The sequence below is a fragment of the Spermophilus citellus genome, assembly GCF_964194105.1.
Source record: "Spermophilus citellus genome assembly, chromosome: 14".
NCBI lineage: Eukaryota > Metazoa > Chordata > Mammalia > Rodentia > Sciuridae > Spermophilus > Spermophilus citellus.
In genome coordinates this window covers 21840531-21857979 of record NC_138194.1, presented here as the reverse complement: position 1 = coordinate 21857979, position 17449 = coordinate 21840531, and positions in this window count along the sequence as shown.

The window sequence follows — 17449 nt, the reverse complement described above, 5'->3', positions numbered from 1 at the left end:
CACTTCACTTCTTGCTTGCAAATTCTCAGTACTATATAGTACATGTTGTCCTGTCCTGGGTCTTCAGTTCATAAAAAGCTCCCAAGAGAGAGGTTTGTTCTGTTTTTTGTTTGGCAGATGATAGATATTTCAAAATGCTTGTGCATGGACAGCACTTATGGATAACAACTTGAGCAAATCTTGATGTGCATTTACTTTCAATATCGAATCTTATAGAAGGTATTAGGGGGGGTCCAGGAGACACTGCAATTTCCTTGTCAAATTTAGCCTTGTTTCACTCCACTTTTCGCTAGAATTGTGATTCCGTTGAAAAATAAAGAGACCAAAATGAATACACCAGCATTTTCCTTAAAATACGCAGCATCTGAGGACCACTCAAGGTAACATTCACACCGTGCCTGAGCCCTGTCAAATGCATAACCAAGCCAGCCCAAGAGAGGTGGTGCGGGAGGGAGGCCAGCCTCTATGGGAGACCTCCCTGGCCACATCACATGTTCACCCTTCAGCCTGGGACATTGACAAGGACACAACACACAGCCCAAAGTCAAACCCAAGTATGGTACACATTTTTCTTAACACAAAATGTTGAAAAGAATCATCTTGCCACGTCTATGAGAAAAAAAAAAAAATCCACCTGTAAGTTTCCAGAACTCTTTGTGGCGTTCCTGAGCCCTATGCAGCTTAGACCATCCTAGAGACCCTACCCTAGTCTTCAAAACAAAACAGCAAACAGGGAAAGGTACCAAGCACAAGTGGAGCGTCTGTTTTACACTCAGGAAGAGGTGTCTGTCATGGTTGCAAGTCCTACCACACTAGGGGGGGCTGGGAGAAGAGGTCTCCATACTCCCCTGAGCATTCCTCCTCCCCTTTGCCCTACAGGGGCTGCAGGTCTCCTGTTCTTCTGTCCTTAGTCTTTCATCAACGCTGCAGCCAGAGGCCAGTGTTAAGATGTATGTCCACATAGGTCCTTCTCAGCTCAGAACCTGCCACAGCTCCACTGAGGATGGGCCCCTCAGAGGCCTGCAGCCACCACCTCTGACCTCTGCTCCACCACCTTGACCTGCCGCTCCCTGGCCCTCCTCTGCACAGGCTCTGGGCCTTCTCCCAGATGTCTGCCCAGCGGCTCCCTCACCTTCACCAATGCCTATCAGGCCTCCTCTTTAAAGTGGAGCCCACCCAGCCCCTCACTCCTGCTCCATTTCTGCCTATCTGATCTGCAGTTTAGTGCTTCCCTGCCTTTACCAGCTGCTGCCTCTCCCTGGCTGAAGTGGCTGTCCCAAGGGCAGGGCCCTAGTGTGTCCCAGACCATTCTCCTTCCTTGCACAGCAGGTTATCGAATGGCATCCATGCTTAGGGCACATTCAGAACAGTGCAGCCTCTTGTTCATTAAATTACTTCAAGCCTAAAGAAGAACCCAGAAAGATAAACATCCTTTGGTCATATTTGTTTAATTTTAATTATTACAAGATTACAGATCAAGGTGACACTAGATGGCCCCTCTTCCTCTCCAAAAGAAACCTCCAAGTTTCATTCTGTCCTCCAAACATACTTTTATGTTATTATTACATGCATATAAGGGCTCACACTAAATGTTATGCTACTTTGCTTCTTTTGAAACTTTAAACAAATATCCAATTATGCATTTTCTATAAGCTAGATTTTTCATCTTGTGTTTAAATTTTATCCATGATGAAAGAAGGATGGGGATTCCTTAGAAAACTGGGAATGGAACCACCATTTGACCCAATTGTCCCTCTCCTTGGTCTATACCCACAGGACTTAAAAACAGCATACTACAGGGACACAGCCACATCAATGTTTATAGCAGCTCAATTCACAATAGTTAAACTGTGGAACCAACCTAGATGCCCTTCAGTGGATGAATGGATAAAGAAAATGTGGCATATATACACAATGGAATATTACTCAGCAATAAAAGAGAATAAAATCATGGCATTTGCAGGTAAATGGATGGAGCTAGAGAAGATAATGCTAAGTGAAGTTAGCCAATCCAAAAAAAGAAATGCCAAATGTTTTCTCTGATATAAGGAGGCTGACTCATAGTGGGGTAGGGAGGGAGAGCATGGGAGGAATAGATGAATTTTAGATAGGGAAGAGGGGTGGGAGGGACAGGGAGGGTCAGGGGATTAGCAAGGATGGTGGAATGTTTTGGACATCATTATCCAAAGTACATGTATGAAGACACAAATTGGGTGTCAACATACTTTATATATAAACAGACATGAAAAACTGTGGTATGTACATGTAAAAAGAATGCTGTCATTTATTTTTTTAAAAATCAATTAAATTTTTTTAAATGTACCCATGATGATGTATATACCTCTCATTTATTTTTACTTCTTTCTTACATTCCATGGGGTGACTATCTCACAAGTTTTGTGATTTTTCACACTCTGAGTACATCTCCTGCATCTATTATGTGAGTTGTAATTTTTCTTCCAGCTTTTGGGTTGAGTTATACCACTGTCTCACTGAAGCCTGCCTCCCATTTGCCATTATTTTGTCCCATCTTGTAGGATCAGAAACATCAGCAGCATCAAACATGGGTTAGTGTTTCTATCCCAGAACTTCTGGGCTTCTCTCTTATTTATGGTGATTTTTGGTGTAAAGAAATTTTTTACTTTCCTGCAAGATGCCAGGAGGAGATGTTATACAACAGGAGATGAATGGTTTTCTGCCATTCAGTCTCTTCCTTTACAACTTGGAGTTTTTGCACATTAAGACATCTTAATGTATCCCAAGATCATAAAAATAGTTGCCGTATGAGTTTCCTGGAGCTGCCAAAACAGAGTACCACAATTGGGTTGCTGTTATAGTTTGATCTGCAATGTCCCAAAGGCCCGTGTAGAACACACTTGGTCCTCAGCTAGACACTATTGGCAGAAGTGGAAACCTTTAAGAGGTTGAGTGTAGTGGGAAGAAGTTAGGTCATTGGGAGCATGCCCTTGAAGGGGATACTGGAATTCTAGCCCCTTCCTCTCTCTCTTTCACTTTCTGGCTGCCATGAGGAGAGCAGCTTCACACCAGCATGTGCTCCCACCATTGTATACTGGGCTGCCACAGTTCCAAAAGCAATGCAACCAACAGACCATGAACTGAAAATCTATTAAACCATGAACCAAAATAAACCTTTCCTCTTTGTAAGTTGCTTACCTCAGGTTTTTAATCACAGTAACAGAAAGCTGACTAACATAGTGGCTTAAACAACACGTTTAATCTCTTATACTCCAGAGTCTAGAAATCTGAAGTCATGGTGTCAGCAAGTCTGCACTCCTCTCATGGCCCTAGAGGAGAATCCTTCCTGCCTCCTCTGGCTTCTGCTGTTTCCCTGCAGTCCCTGGCATTTCCTGACTCACATAGCCACCTTCTCCCTGTGTCTTTTCATTGCCTTCCTTTTGTATACATCTGTATCCAAACGTCCCCCTTTTGTAAGGACACCAGTAATCATTGGGTTGGGACACACCTTACTGCCTTCATCTTAACTTTGCTATCTCTGTAAAAACCTTATTTCAAAAAAAAAAAGTCACAATCTGAGGTTGAGGTTTAGGACTTCCAACATTCCAACATTTTCTTTTAAGAGGACAAAAATAAAACCAAAGACTCTTTTGTGTTTTGTGTTGTGGTATGTTGTGGTGTGTTGGTAGTGCTGGTGGTGGTCAAAATTTTAGAGTTTCGCCTTTTACACATAGGCCTGCATTTATCTGGAACCGGGTCTTTAGTTCCAGAAAACCATTCATCTCCTGTTGTATAACATCTTGTAGGAAATAATCCAACCTCCTGCACTGGTTTCCCAAGATACCCCTGCCTCCTATCAAGTTTACACACACACATGACTGTTTCTCAGCTTTGTTACCTCTGTTTAAGTCACCTACTTATTCCTGTTTCTTGATTACTTAAGTTAATTTAAAAAATTTTTTGCTATCTGGTAGAAATAATTCCCTCTTTATACTTCCTCTCTAGATTTTTTTTTAATATTCGTTTTTTAGTTTTCGGCGGACACAACGTCTTTGTTTGTATGTGGTGCTGAGGATCGAACCCAGGCCGCACGCATGCCAGGCGAGCATGCTACCGCTTGAGCCACATCTCCAGCCCTCTAGATTTGTTTTCTATGGCTATCAGCTATCAGATTTTCTGTAAGGATTTTAGGATCAGCATCTCAAGCTTTAACAAAAGCCTATTGATATTTTGATTGGCACTGTTATAATAAATCAGGGAGAAAGGGTGTTTTTTATAGCAAGTCTTCCCAATTGTGCACATCTTTCTCTCTATTCATTTACATCTTTCAATGAATTTGTATCCTTTTTTTTCTGGATGTTTCTTGCACAAGTTTGTTTCCTTCATCTCTAGATATATTGGTGCTCTAGAATAGTTGTTATGATATCCAGAGGGTTGTCCGTGGCTCTAAAGGCTGAAGGAGGAGGAGGCTATCAAGAGAGATACAGGACTAAGAAAAGGTAGTACATGTCCTGAGACAAAGGCTGAAGGAGGCCCTCTCGCCTTTCACACAACAATGTAAATCATGCCTGAGGTGGGTAATCCATGCATGTGTCAATTTGACTGGGCAGGATGTGCCCAGATTCTTAAACATATTTCTGGATGTATCTGTGAGGTGGTTTCTGGATGAGATTAATATTTGAATCTATAAATGAAGTAAAGCTGATTACCCTCCCCAATGTAGGTGACCTTATCCAAACCACTGAGGGTCTCAGTAAAATAAAACAACGACTAAGAATCCTTTCTCTCTGCCTATCTTTAAGCCTGGGCATTGCTCTTATGCCTTCAGACTTAGACTCAGATAGGAACTACACCATCAGCTGTCCTGCCACCCTGCCAACCGCAGATCTATGGATTTTTCAGCCTTCTTAATCCTTTTAGTAAATGTTTACATTTTCTTTTGGTTCTGTTTCTCTGAAGAACCTGGACTATTACAATACAAAATGCTGTTTTTTGTAAATACTTCAAATTACCTCCTTTTCCTTCCCCCTTATTAATAAAAACAAGAAAACACAGTTGTCAAACAAAGTGTTGGAGACTGGGAAAGCTATCGTCAATTGTCAGTATTGGCATCTGTACACTCCAGGGCAACGTCAGTGACGACGTCCCTCCACTTGTCCCGTTATGTCCGCCAACCATATAGATTACAGAACGCACAGCCCACGTAGTCCCATGACTTGTATTAAGGAACAAAAACTATGGCAGCAAAGTCTTCAAGATCTGTCTTGCCTTCTAATATCCAGAGAGGTGAGTCACATGGCCAGGTGATGCTACCTGCTCTCAAGGCAGACGGCAGGTCCATGCTTCAGAGCGTCTCACAGAGCAGGGAGAGACCATTGTGCACACTGCTGGACAGATCCAATGCCGCTGGACAACAGCAGCTATGAGAGAACTTGGGCAGGCACTCTAGGCAAATACTAGAACATTCTCTAAGGAGCAGTGGGGATGGGAATGATGGACATGTTTGTGAACACATGTAAGCTTCCCTTTTGGGGACCTGTATAAATACCAACAAAGAGAGTGCTTTGCAGGAAAGGATGGGAAGCGGGCGTGCCCCGTGCGCGTGGTCTGTTGAATGGTTAATATGAAAGTCATTGTCATTTACCCCTTTGGTTTGCTTGCCCAGCATAGCCGTTTCCCTGGAAAGACACCCTCTGGTCCTCAGTCCATGTAGTCTGAGCATGGCAATCCCACCCCCCAGCATAAATACATGAGGGGGCCTGCCCGTTAAGAAATACTTAATAAAAATTCAGCTCCTGGATTGGAATGGAGCCCAAGGCTGAACAAGCATTCATCCCAGGATGCTATGGAAATGACTAGGAGAAAACAATCTGGGTCTCCAGGCAGATGAGATCCAACCTAGAGTTTCTTCCACGCTGAGGACAGCGAGCAGGGTGTGGGGAGAACAAGAGAACCCCCCTGGGAAGATGCCACACAAATCTGAGGACGTGGTGACTAAGCCAACCAGTTCCTCAGCACCTGATTCATGTTTCAGTGGCTTGTGAAACACGGGACACACCAAATACCGGTCATTCGGTTCAGGCACAAGTCACAAAGTGTCACAAAGCCCCACCTGTTCCTCATCAAAATTACTAGAGAGCTAATAATAAAGTTCGTTCAGCAGGAGCTGGCCTGATGGAGGCGGCCAACTCCATCCGACATGACCAGCTAATAGTGTTCCCTTGATGGAGTGGGAACAACACAAGACGTCCACCACCACCATCATTTCTATCAGAGCTACGTGGTCTTAGACCAGGGAAGGTAAGAGCATGAAGAAGAGAGAGAAACCCTTACCTGTGGGCGGATGACTAGTATCTTCTTAAGGGTGGAATAGAATATAACCAAAATGTTTTAACAAAGTGACAGGCTGAGAGAAATGGCTTTCAGAGAGCATAAAACCAGTGGATTCATATCCAAATTAATATTTCCTACAAAAGCAGTAAGGAAAAGAAGATCTCTCACACACACACACACACACACACACACACGTACATGGAAATTCCTTAAAGGGACTTAAATGGATGAGAAGCACAGAAAAATTAACTCAGAACCATGAGTCATCAGTGAAGTACAGATTGCGTCTCAGTGAGGTGTGAGTGTTCACACACATGGTCTCCGTCACAGAAATGACCGTGCATACGTGTTCACACAGCACACTCTGCAGTACTGTTCGTGAGGTTGGCAAGTAAACATTGACCTGGATGTGTGCAGGGCTGAAAGGCACAGACGTCACACTTAGAGCAAATCCATTTATATGTTGTTTCATATGTACATAAACATAACAAGAATGGGCCTCTCCAAGTCCCTAAGAGCAAGTTTTGGTTTTGGTTTTAAGTATAAAGTGATATTTAGAAACCATTAACAAATACTTGATAAATGGATTTTCTGTAAATGAGCCTACTGTCTGATGAGAGTCTGGGTGAAAATTGGGATTTCGGACCATGATTAAATTACTATGGATTTTTTTTTTCCTTGGGAAAAAAAATAGTACTAAAAAAAAAAGATCTTTTTATTTGTTTTAAATGCCCGTCAGCCATAGAATTTAACAGTTGTAGCAATCCCTGTTCTGCATTCAATTATCTGTATTCTCCTTATTCCCACACCCAAAATTATTTGCTTCACTTAGTGTTTTGTCCCTATTTGGAAGAAATGGAACTTCTCAGCAAGCAGTCTGGGTAAAGACGGCTGGGGAAGCGTTTCAAGACTTTGAGGTCAGACAAGTATTGAAACAATCCCCAGGTCACTCCTGGTCCCTTATGAACTGGTTTTACATCTACACTTGGTGGCAGCCAGCATGGAAAACAAAATGGTGCACCTGAGTCACATTTCAGAACATGGTGTTCAGCTGACCTTGGTTCCGCCTGATACCTCCACCTAGAATCCTGGCGTATGCCTATATCTTCTACCTTATGCCTACACTGATTGTCCAACAAATGTACCAAAGAATCTGCAACAGGATAGGCCCAAGATCTTACAATGGCCCAATGTGCCCCTGTGTCCTTCCTACCACCTCCTCTTCCAAATCCCTTCACTCACTTTGCTCCTCCTCCACTAGAAACACCAATCAACCATCTATGCACAATGAATTTTTGCTCAACTCATTTATTGGCTCTAATAGTTTTGGAGGTATGTGTGCAGATTGCTTCAGCTTTCTATATACCTGATCATGGCTTCTGTGAAGCTAGTTGTAATTCTTTCTTTCCAATGTTAATGTCTCATTTCTTTTTCTTGCCTAATTACTCTGGTTAGCGCCTCCAGGACTATGATAAGTAGAAGTGGTAAGAGCAAACACACTTCCTTTTTCCAGTTCTTTGGAGTAAAGCTTTCTTTCAATCTTTCACCTGTGATAAGTAACAACAAAAACAAACTAACCACAAAGTAAACCCAGGCCAGATGACTTCACTCCTGAATACTACCAAATGTCTAAGCACGGTGCTACCTATGAGGTTTTCATGGATGACATATCAGGTTCTATTCCTAATTCGTGGAGTGTTTTAATGAAAGGATGTTGGATTTTGTCAAATGTTTTTTTCTGTTTCCACTGAGATGATCTGCGGACTTTGTCCTCTATTCCATCACTTTGGTTTATTACGTTTGACTCGTATATTGAACACTCTTGCATATAGGAAATAAATTTCATTTAAACTATGCTATATAATCCTTTTTATAGTTGGATGGATTTTGCTTGCTAGTGTTTTGTTGAGATTTTTGCATCCATATTTATAAGAGATATTGGTCTATGGTCTTCTTTTCTTGGAATGTCTTTTGTCTGTGGTTTTAGCGTCAAGTTGATGATGGGCTCATAAAATGAGTTGAGAAGTGTTCTTTCCTGTACTCTTTTTTTTTTTTTTAGTAGTTTGTGAGGAATTGGAGTGAATTCTACTTTAGATATTTGGTGGCATTCAGGAGTGAAGCCATCTGTGCCTGGGTTTACTTTGTGGTCACTTTGTGGTGGTTATTGTGGTTGTAGTTGTTACTTATCACAGGTCTATTCAGATTTTCTGTAAACTTTTTGAGTCTATTTTGTTAGTTCATTAGGTTGTGTCTTTCTAGAAATTTGTCTAGATTAGCTAAGGTATTGTCATAAAATTCCTTTACAATCTCTTTTTCTTCTCTAAGGTCAGTATGTCCCTAATTCTAATAACTTGAGTCCACTTTTTTTTTAACTTGGTCAGTCTAGCAACCAAAAATTTTTTTTGTGGGGGTGGGGTGCTGGGGGTTACTCTGCAGGGCTACTCTGCAGCATCCCAGCCCTTTTTATGTTTTGAGACAGGATCTTGCTAAATTGCTGAGGCTGGGCTGGAACTTGCAATTCTCCCCCCTGTCTTCTGAGTAGCTGGGATGCTGGACACGTACCAGTGCACCCAGCAAAGTTTGTCAACTTTGTTGACACATTGACTTTTATGCAGAACTCAAGGTGTCAAGAGACACCAGGTGACACTGAGTCACACTATCATGTGTATCTTGAAGAGCAATTAAACTCTTCTCCCTTAATTCAGTCTTCAGAATTGTGTTCTCTTCTCTTTCCCCTCAGTGTCATTCAAATATCACTAAAATTTGGTCTTATGTGACTGTTTTGGAAAACTTTATTTCTACAAGGTTAAGGGCTTAAATAACCGCAACAAATAACAAATGTTAAACACCCATGTTTCACATTTTGGACCCCTTTTAAGAAATTTAAATGGGGCTGGGGATGTGGCCCAAGCGGTAGCGCGCTCGCCTGGCATGTGTGCGGTCCGGGTTCGATCCTCAGCACCACATACAAACAAAGATGTTGTGTCCGCCGAGAACTAGAAAATAAATATTTTTAAAAAAACGAAATTTAAATGGGCAGAATGACCAAAGAAATATGATATCACTAGAAAATGTATGTTGTAAACCATACTCATGTATGGAGCTTAATATACTTTCTGCTTTACTTTCTGATTGAGGGTGAACTTTTAAAAACATTAAATGTAAGACCAAGAGTAGAGACAGATGAGCAACATGAACCTTATGCAAGCAGAAGGAAAAAACAAAAATTAGGCAGATATCAATAAACTTGAGGACAGGAAATTAACAGAAACAGTCCACAAATCCAAACTCTGTTTTTTGGTTGTTTTTATTGTTGTTTTCTTGTTGTTTATTTTTGTTTGTTTGTTTGTTTGTACTAGGAATTGAACCCAGGAGCATTTTACCACTGAGCCACATCCCCAGCCCTTCTTATTTTTTATTTTGTGACAGAATCTTACTAAGTTGCTTAAGGTCTAGCTAAATAGCTGAGGCTGGTCTAGAACTTGCAGTCCTCCTGCCTCAGCCTCATGAGTTGCTGGGATTACAGGAACGTGCCACTGAACCTGGGGGGGGGGGGGACTGGTTTTTTCAAAAGAGAAATAAAATTGATAAACGAGACTAACCAAGAAAAAGAGAGAGAGAGAGAGAGAGAGAGAGAGAGAGAGAGAGAGAGAGAGAGAGAGAAATGAGACACAAATTAAGTACATTAGAAATGAGAGCAGGATCATCATTACCAATATGCATACCTGAAGAACAAGAAAGGAATACTATGAACAACTATGGTGCCCAAAAATTTGATAACTTAAATGATGTGGAAACAATTCTTTGGAAGACAATGAATTAAAATTCATAAAAGGAGAAGAGGTAATATGACTAGGCCAATAGTTATGAAAGAAATCAAATCAATAATCAATAACCTTCCAAAAAAAATCACCAGGCCCAGATAGGTCTACTGGTGAATTTTTGCTGAACATTTAAGAAAAAATGGTACAAATTATCTACAATCTCATCCAGAACATAGGAGACACTTTTCTAAGTAATTCTGTGAAGCCAGCATCACCCTAACACCAGAACCAGATGCAGACATTATTTCCAGTAGTCTACAGAAAACCAGAGAAGAGTATAGAGGGCAGGAGACAGAGAAAAGGGCCACACTCACCAGGCAGGAAAAGCCAGAGAGCAGGAAGAACACCAACACCGTGTCGTGTCAGAGAAATAGAAAGACTACTTGGAGAAGAAAAAGAAGGACTGACTGTTTGCCTGGGGTCAACCAAACAGAATCCTAGAGGACAGAGACATGCATCCACTGGAAATCTCCATGCACTGACTTGTGGATGCCAGAGTCCACAGGCTGATGCCCCTCACCGGGGTTCACAACATTTTTGAGGGCTTCTCCAGCCCCAGAACTCTGTAGACTGATCACGGCTTTTGCTGTGACTGCCTCACAGTTCAGCCCTTCCCTGTGCTCTGGTGCAGAGGCCCTGCCACTGGAGCCACACCACTCAAGAAACCCTAGGATATTTGCAGTATCTGTGGTGACGAGACGTTGAGGAGTTGATGGACAGGTTCTGAAGCAGGGTCTGCCCTCTGTAACAATGGTGTTGTGAGACTGGCGCCAGTAGAGAGAGATGGTGTCATGACATCCAACCGGGTGACAATACAGAACTGCCAATGTGACCACGATGGGTGGGATCTGTAGGACCCACCAAGCCACAGGTCAAGGTGGAAGCCATCAGAAATCCACTGTAAAAACAGAGGCACCTAGGGACCTGGGCGTGTCAGAGGGAACAGGGGGGCTCCCAGGCACATCACGTGAACATCATACCTCTCCATCCTTACATCAGGGCCACTTGCTCCACTTAGTCCTGTGGCCACGTTGTGGGGCGGAGAGTCCCTGAGACCAGTTCAGAAGGAAGAACAAGGCCAAGCATGGCCCATGTGTCAGGGACTGGTAAATCAGTGTGAGAATATTTTTTAAAAAAATAGACTGTGACTATAGCACAGCTCCACTTAGAGTGGCCCCAAGAGCAGTTCAGGGATGTCCTCCAGTAGAGATAAGGGCATCAAACCTGCCGTCCAGCCTGTAAAAAAAGAGAAGGCCTGGGGTTAGAATACACATGGTCTTGAGGAAGTGGCCAAAGGCTCAGCAGGCTGCTGGAGAGAAACGGTGAGGGGACTGGGACGAGGAGGTCTAAGGAAGAGGCAAGGGGTAGAACTTGAGTGCCACAAAGTGAGACCATCACTGGGTCACAGAATCAAACAAGAGCATACAAACCACGGAAGAGATATCGAACATCCACATGGAACAAAGCCCTCAGCCACTTGACTCTCCCTGGCTCTGGCTGCAGCCACCTTGGTGCTGGCACATACATACAACCTATGCACAAAGGGAGTGCAGACTGTGTCCAGTGAGCAGCCTGTGACCGGCCTGGCAGTGTGGGCTTCTGCCTACGAACGCCAGCCTTCTAACGACGGCCACCAAGTGATCACCAGACAATGACTAACACTGAGCCCTGACACACACCATCTCTGAGATGATCCATCAGGGACCTTGTCAAGGGGAGTCCACTGGCTATCCATCCTGGCGACAGGTGGTCTCATCCTACCTGGAAGAAATGTAAGTTGAGATGAGTCACCTTTTCCTGCCCATGGAGCCTCGTGCCCCATCCCTGGGGCGGCCTAGAACAATGTCATCAGTACAAGGGCATTAAAGCTCAACCCCATGTCTCATGTGGCCCTTGTCCTCACAGGTGATCATCCCAAGAGCATTCCCGATAAACTTCCTGCGTGGACATCTTTATCTCATCATCTGCATCCCCGGGAAACATCTTGCAGCAGAAGGTGGGGCTGAGCCGCCGTGTGGGCAAGCACCTCTCCATGTGCCCAGCACCATCTGGCACTAGGTCTCCAAAGACGAAACTCCTGATCCTGACTTCAGAGTTTCCATCAGGGAATCCAGGAGGTAACTGAAAGTGCTTCCAGTGTTTTTTTTTTTTTTCTTTTTACCCCTGAATTAGACAATGAGGATTTTTTCTCTTAACATTTTTTTTTTTTTAGTTGTAGATGGACACACTATCTTTATTTATTATTTTTTTTTAATGTGGTGCTGAGAATCAAATCCAGTGCCTCACCCGTGCTAGGCTGGCGTTGTGCCACTGAGCTACAGCCTCAGCCCAACAATGAGGATTTTGAAAGTGAGCAAGAAGAAGGTTATCAAACCGGCAAATATACTTAACAAAGAGGGTCTTGTATTACATAATTAAAGTCATAAAATAAAATATGCTCTATGTGAAAGGCTCAAACAACAAGAACAACTTGAACATGACAGCAAGCATGAGATGAGCCATCTTCTATTGCATAAAGTCCATTGTGTCTAGAGAAGAGTTTATTAAACTGGACAAAAGCTGCAATAAAATAATGTCTCTGCAATCAATTATGTGATCTCTGTATATGGCCTTCCAAGAGTTGGTCTGTGTTAGTGAGCTTTCTGTTACCGTAAACAAATACCTGAGATAAATAAACTTATAAAGAGAAAAGATTTATTTTGGATCACAGTTTTGGAAGTCCCCGTTCATTATCCATTGACCCTATTGCTTTGGACCTGTGGAAAAGTACCGCATCATGGTGGGAGTATGTGGCAGGGCAAAGCTGCTTCACCTCATAACCTAGAAGCAGAGAGTGAGGAAGAGAAAAGCATCCCACATCCCTTTCAGAGTCATAGGCCAGTGACCTAAAACTTCCCATTAGGCCCCTCCTCTTAAATTCCACCATCTCCCAATATGGCCATGTGGGGGACCAATGCTTTACAACATGGGTCTTTGAGGGATAGTCCAGATCCAAACCATAGCATAGTTCACACACAACAGAAAGTAAGGGTGTTCTGTTTTGTTTTGTATTTTGCAGTGCTGGGGATGGAACCCAGCACCTTAAGCAGGAGGCAAGTGCTCTATATACCCCTGTCCAGCAAAGGACTATTCTTAATGCCCAATGAAGCATGAAAATAGGCAAATAAAAGTCATGAGCGAATTCAAATATTGCTCCCAAAGAGAAAAACACAATTCCTAATAAATCAGGGAGAGATAGTTAGAAAATTAGATAGTTCATCTCCTTCTCAACCCCTTTCCTTTTCTCCCCATTTCTTGCCCCAAAAGCCAGAAATCACCAAAAATGAAAACAAGCCCTTCAAATCATATAAGTCTATAGGAAAGTTCAGAAACAAAGTGATGATTCTGACACATCTTCCTCGAATGGTTTTTTTTTTTAAAGAGAGAGAGAGATAGAGAGAGAGTTTTTAATATTTATTTTTTAGTTCTCGGCGGACACAACATCTTTGTTTGTATGTGGTGCTGAGGATCAAACCCGGGCCACACGCATGCCAGGCGAGCGCGCTACCGCTTGAGTCACATCCCCAGGCCCGAATGGTAATTTTTTATTACATTACAGCTTTACAAAGTAGTTGGGTTTTTATTATTTTTTTATTTGTCCTAATTTAGTTATACATGATAGCAGAATGCATTTTGATTCATTGTACACAAACAGAGCACAACTTTTAATTTCTCTGATTGTATACAATGTAGAGTCACATAGCATGTGCAGTCAAGCATGTACCTAGGGTAATGATGTTCATCTCATTCCACCATCTTTCCTACCCTCCATGTACCTCCTCTTCTTTCCCTCCCCTTTACCCAATCAAAGTTCCTCCAATTTTTCCACATCTCCCCCCATTTTGGGTCAGCACCCATTTATCAGAGAGAACATTCAGTCTTTGGTTATTTGGGATTATAATATTCTCCAACTCCATCCATTTACCTGCAAATGCCATAATTTTATTCTCTTTGGATGCTCAGTAATCGTCAACTGTGTAGGGCTGGGGATGTGGCTCAAGTGGTAGCGCGCTCGCCTGGCATGCGTGCGGCCCGGGTTCGATCCTCAACACCACGTACCAACAAAGATGTTGTGTCCGCCGAGAACTAAAAAAAATAAATAAATATTTAAAAATTCTCTCTCTCTCTCTCTCCTCTCTCACTCTCTCTTTAAAAAAAATAGTCAACTGTGTATATATACTACAGTTTCTTTATCCATTCATCTATTGATGGGCATCTAGGTTGGTTCCACAGTTTAGCTATTGTGAATTGTACTGCTATAAACATTGATTTGGCTATGTCACTGTAGTATGCTGATTTTAAGTCCTTTGGGTATAGACCAAGGAGTGGGATAGCTGGGTCAAATGGTGGTTCCATTCCGAGTTTTCTGAGGAATCTCCATACAGCTTTCCAAAGTGGTTGCACCCATTTGAAGTCCCACCAGCAATGTATGAGTGTACCTTTTCCCCACATCTATCTAACACTTACTATTGCTTATATTGTTGATAATTGCCATTCTGATTGCAGTGAGATGAAATCTTAGTGTAGTTTTGATTTGCACTTCTCTAATTACTAGAGAAGTTGAACACTTTTTCATCTATTTATTGATCGATCGTATATCTTCTTCTGTGAAGTGTCTGTTCGGTTCATTAGCCCATTTGTTGATTGGGTTGTTTGTTTTTTTGGTGGTAAGTCTTTTGAGATCTTTATATATCCTGGAGATCAATGCTCTATCTGATGTGCATGTGGTAAAGATTTTCTTCAATTTTGTAGGCTCTCTTCAAGATGGGTATCTTTCCATCTTCTAAAGTCTTCTTCAATTTCTTTCTTTAGTGTTCTGTAGTTTTCATTGTACAGGTCTTTCACCTCTCTTGTTAGATTGATTCCCAAGAAATTTTTTTAAGGCTATAGTGAATGGGGTAGTTTTCCTAATTTCTCTTTCAGAGGATTCATCACTGACATATAGAAATGCATTTGCTATACAGGTATTGATTTTATATCCTGCTACTTTGCTGAATTCTTTTATTAATTCTAGAAGTTTTATGGTGGAATTTTTTGGATACTTGAAGTACAGAATCATGTCCTCAGCAAATAATGATAGTTTGAGTTCTTCTTTTCCTATTTGTAACTCTTTTTCTTTCGTCTATCTAATTGCTCTGGCTAGCATTTCAAGGACTATGTTGAATAGAAGTGGTGAAAGAGGGCATCTCTATCTTGTTCCCATTTTTAGAAGGAATGCTTCCAATTATCCATTTAGGACGATGTTAACCTTGGCTTTAGCATAGATAGCTTTTACAATGTTGAGGTATGTTCCTACTATCCCTAGTTTTTCTAGTGTATTGAGCATGAAAGGGTGCTTTCTCTACATGAATTAGTAAAATCATATGACTCTTATCTTTAAGTCTATTGATGTGATTAATTACATTTATTGATTTCCGTATGTTGAGCCAAACTTGCATCCCTGGAATGAATCCCACTTGATCATGGTGTGCTATTTTTTTAATATGTTTTTGTATGCAATTTGCCAAAAAAATTATTGAGAATTTTTGCATCTGTATTCATTAGGGATATTGGTCTAAAATTTTTCTTCTTTGATGTGTCTCTATCTGGTTTTGGTATCAGGGGGATATCTTGTAGAATGAGTTTGAAAGTGTTCCCTCCTTTTCTTTTTCATAGAATAATTTGAGGAGTATTGACTGGTATTAATTTTTCTTTGTAGGTCTTGTAGAACTTGCTGAGAATTCATCTAGTCCTGGTCTTTTCTGGATTGGCAGGCTTTTGATGGCATCTTCAATTTCCTTGATTGAATTTCATCTGTTGAAGTTGTGCATGTCCTCCTGGTTCATTTTGGTTAGGTCATATGTCTCTAGAAATTTGTCAGTTTCTTTGAGGTTCTCTATTTTACTGGGGTATAAATTTTCAAAATAGTTTCTAATTATCTTCTGTATTTCAATACTGTCTGTTATGATATTTCCTTTTTCATCACAAATTTTAGTGATTTGAGTTTTCTCTCTTTTTCCTTTCATTGGCTGGTTAAGGGTTTGTCCTTTCTATTAATTTTTTCAAAGAACCATCTTTTGGTTTTGTCAATTTTTTAATAGTTTCTTTTGTTTCAACTTCTTTGAATTTAGCCCTAATTTTAATTGTTTTCTGTCTTCAGCTTCTTTTGGTGTTGGTTTGTTCTTCTTTCTCTAGGGCTTTGAGATGTAATGTCAGGTCATTTATTTGTGGACTTTTTCTTCTTTTAATGAATGAGCTTAATGCAATGAACTTTCCTCTTAGTACTGCCTTCATAGTGTCCCAGAAATTGTGATGCATTGTATCGGAGTTCTCATTTACCTCTAAGATTTTTTTTATCTCCTCCCTGATGTCTTCTGTTATCCATGAATCATTCAATAGCATATTATTTAGTCTCCAGGTGGAGTAGATTCTATTTTTTATTTTTATTTTTATTTTTATTTTTATTTTTTATTGATTGTTCAAAACATTTCAGAGCTCATGATATATCATCTTTCATACATTTGACTCAATTGGGTTTTGAACTCCCATTTTTACCCCAAATACAGATTGCAGAATCACATCTGTTACACACTCATATTTTTACATAATGGCATATTAGTGACTGTTGTATTCTGCTACCTTTCCTATCCCCTACTATCCCCCCTCCCCTCCCCTCCCCTCCCATCTTCCCTCTCTACCTCCTCTGCTGTTGTTCAATTCTCTCCCCCTTTTTTTCCCTCCCCCTTGCCCCTCACAACCTCTTATAATTTTGTGTATCATTGAAGGTCTCCTACCATTTCCATATGCTTTCCCTTCTCTCTCCCTTTCTCTCCCCCCATTTGTCTTTGTTTACTGTTAGTCTTTTCCTCATGCTCTTCCTTCCTGTTCTTTTCTTTTTTTCCTGTTCTTTTCTTAGTTGCTCTCTTTATATCAAAGAAGACATTTGGCATTTGTTTTTTAGGGCTTGGCTAGCTTCACTTAGCATAATCTGCTCTAATGCCATCCATTTCCCTGCAAATTCTATGATTTTGTCATTTCTTAGTGCTGCATAATACTCCATTGTGTATAGATGCCACATTTTTTTTTATCCATTCATCTATTGAAGGGCATCTAGGTTGGTTCCACAATCTAGCTATTGTGAATTGTGTCGCTATAATCATTGATGTGGCCGTATCCCTATAGTGGGCTCTTTTAAGGTCCTCAGGGAATAGTCCGAGAAGGGCGATAGCTGGGTCAAATGGTAGATCCATTCCCAGCTTTCCCAGGAATCTCCATACTGCTTTCCAAATTGGCCGCAC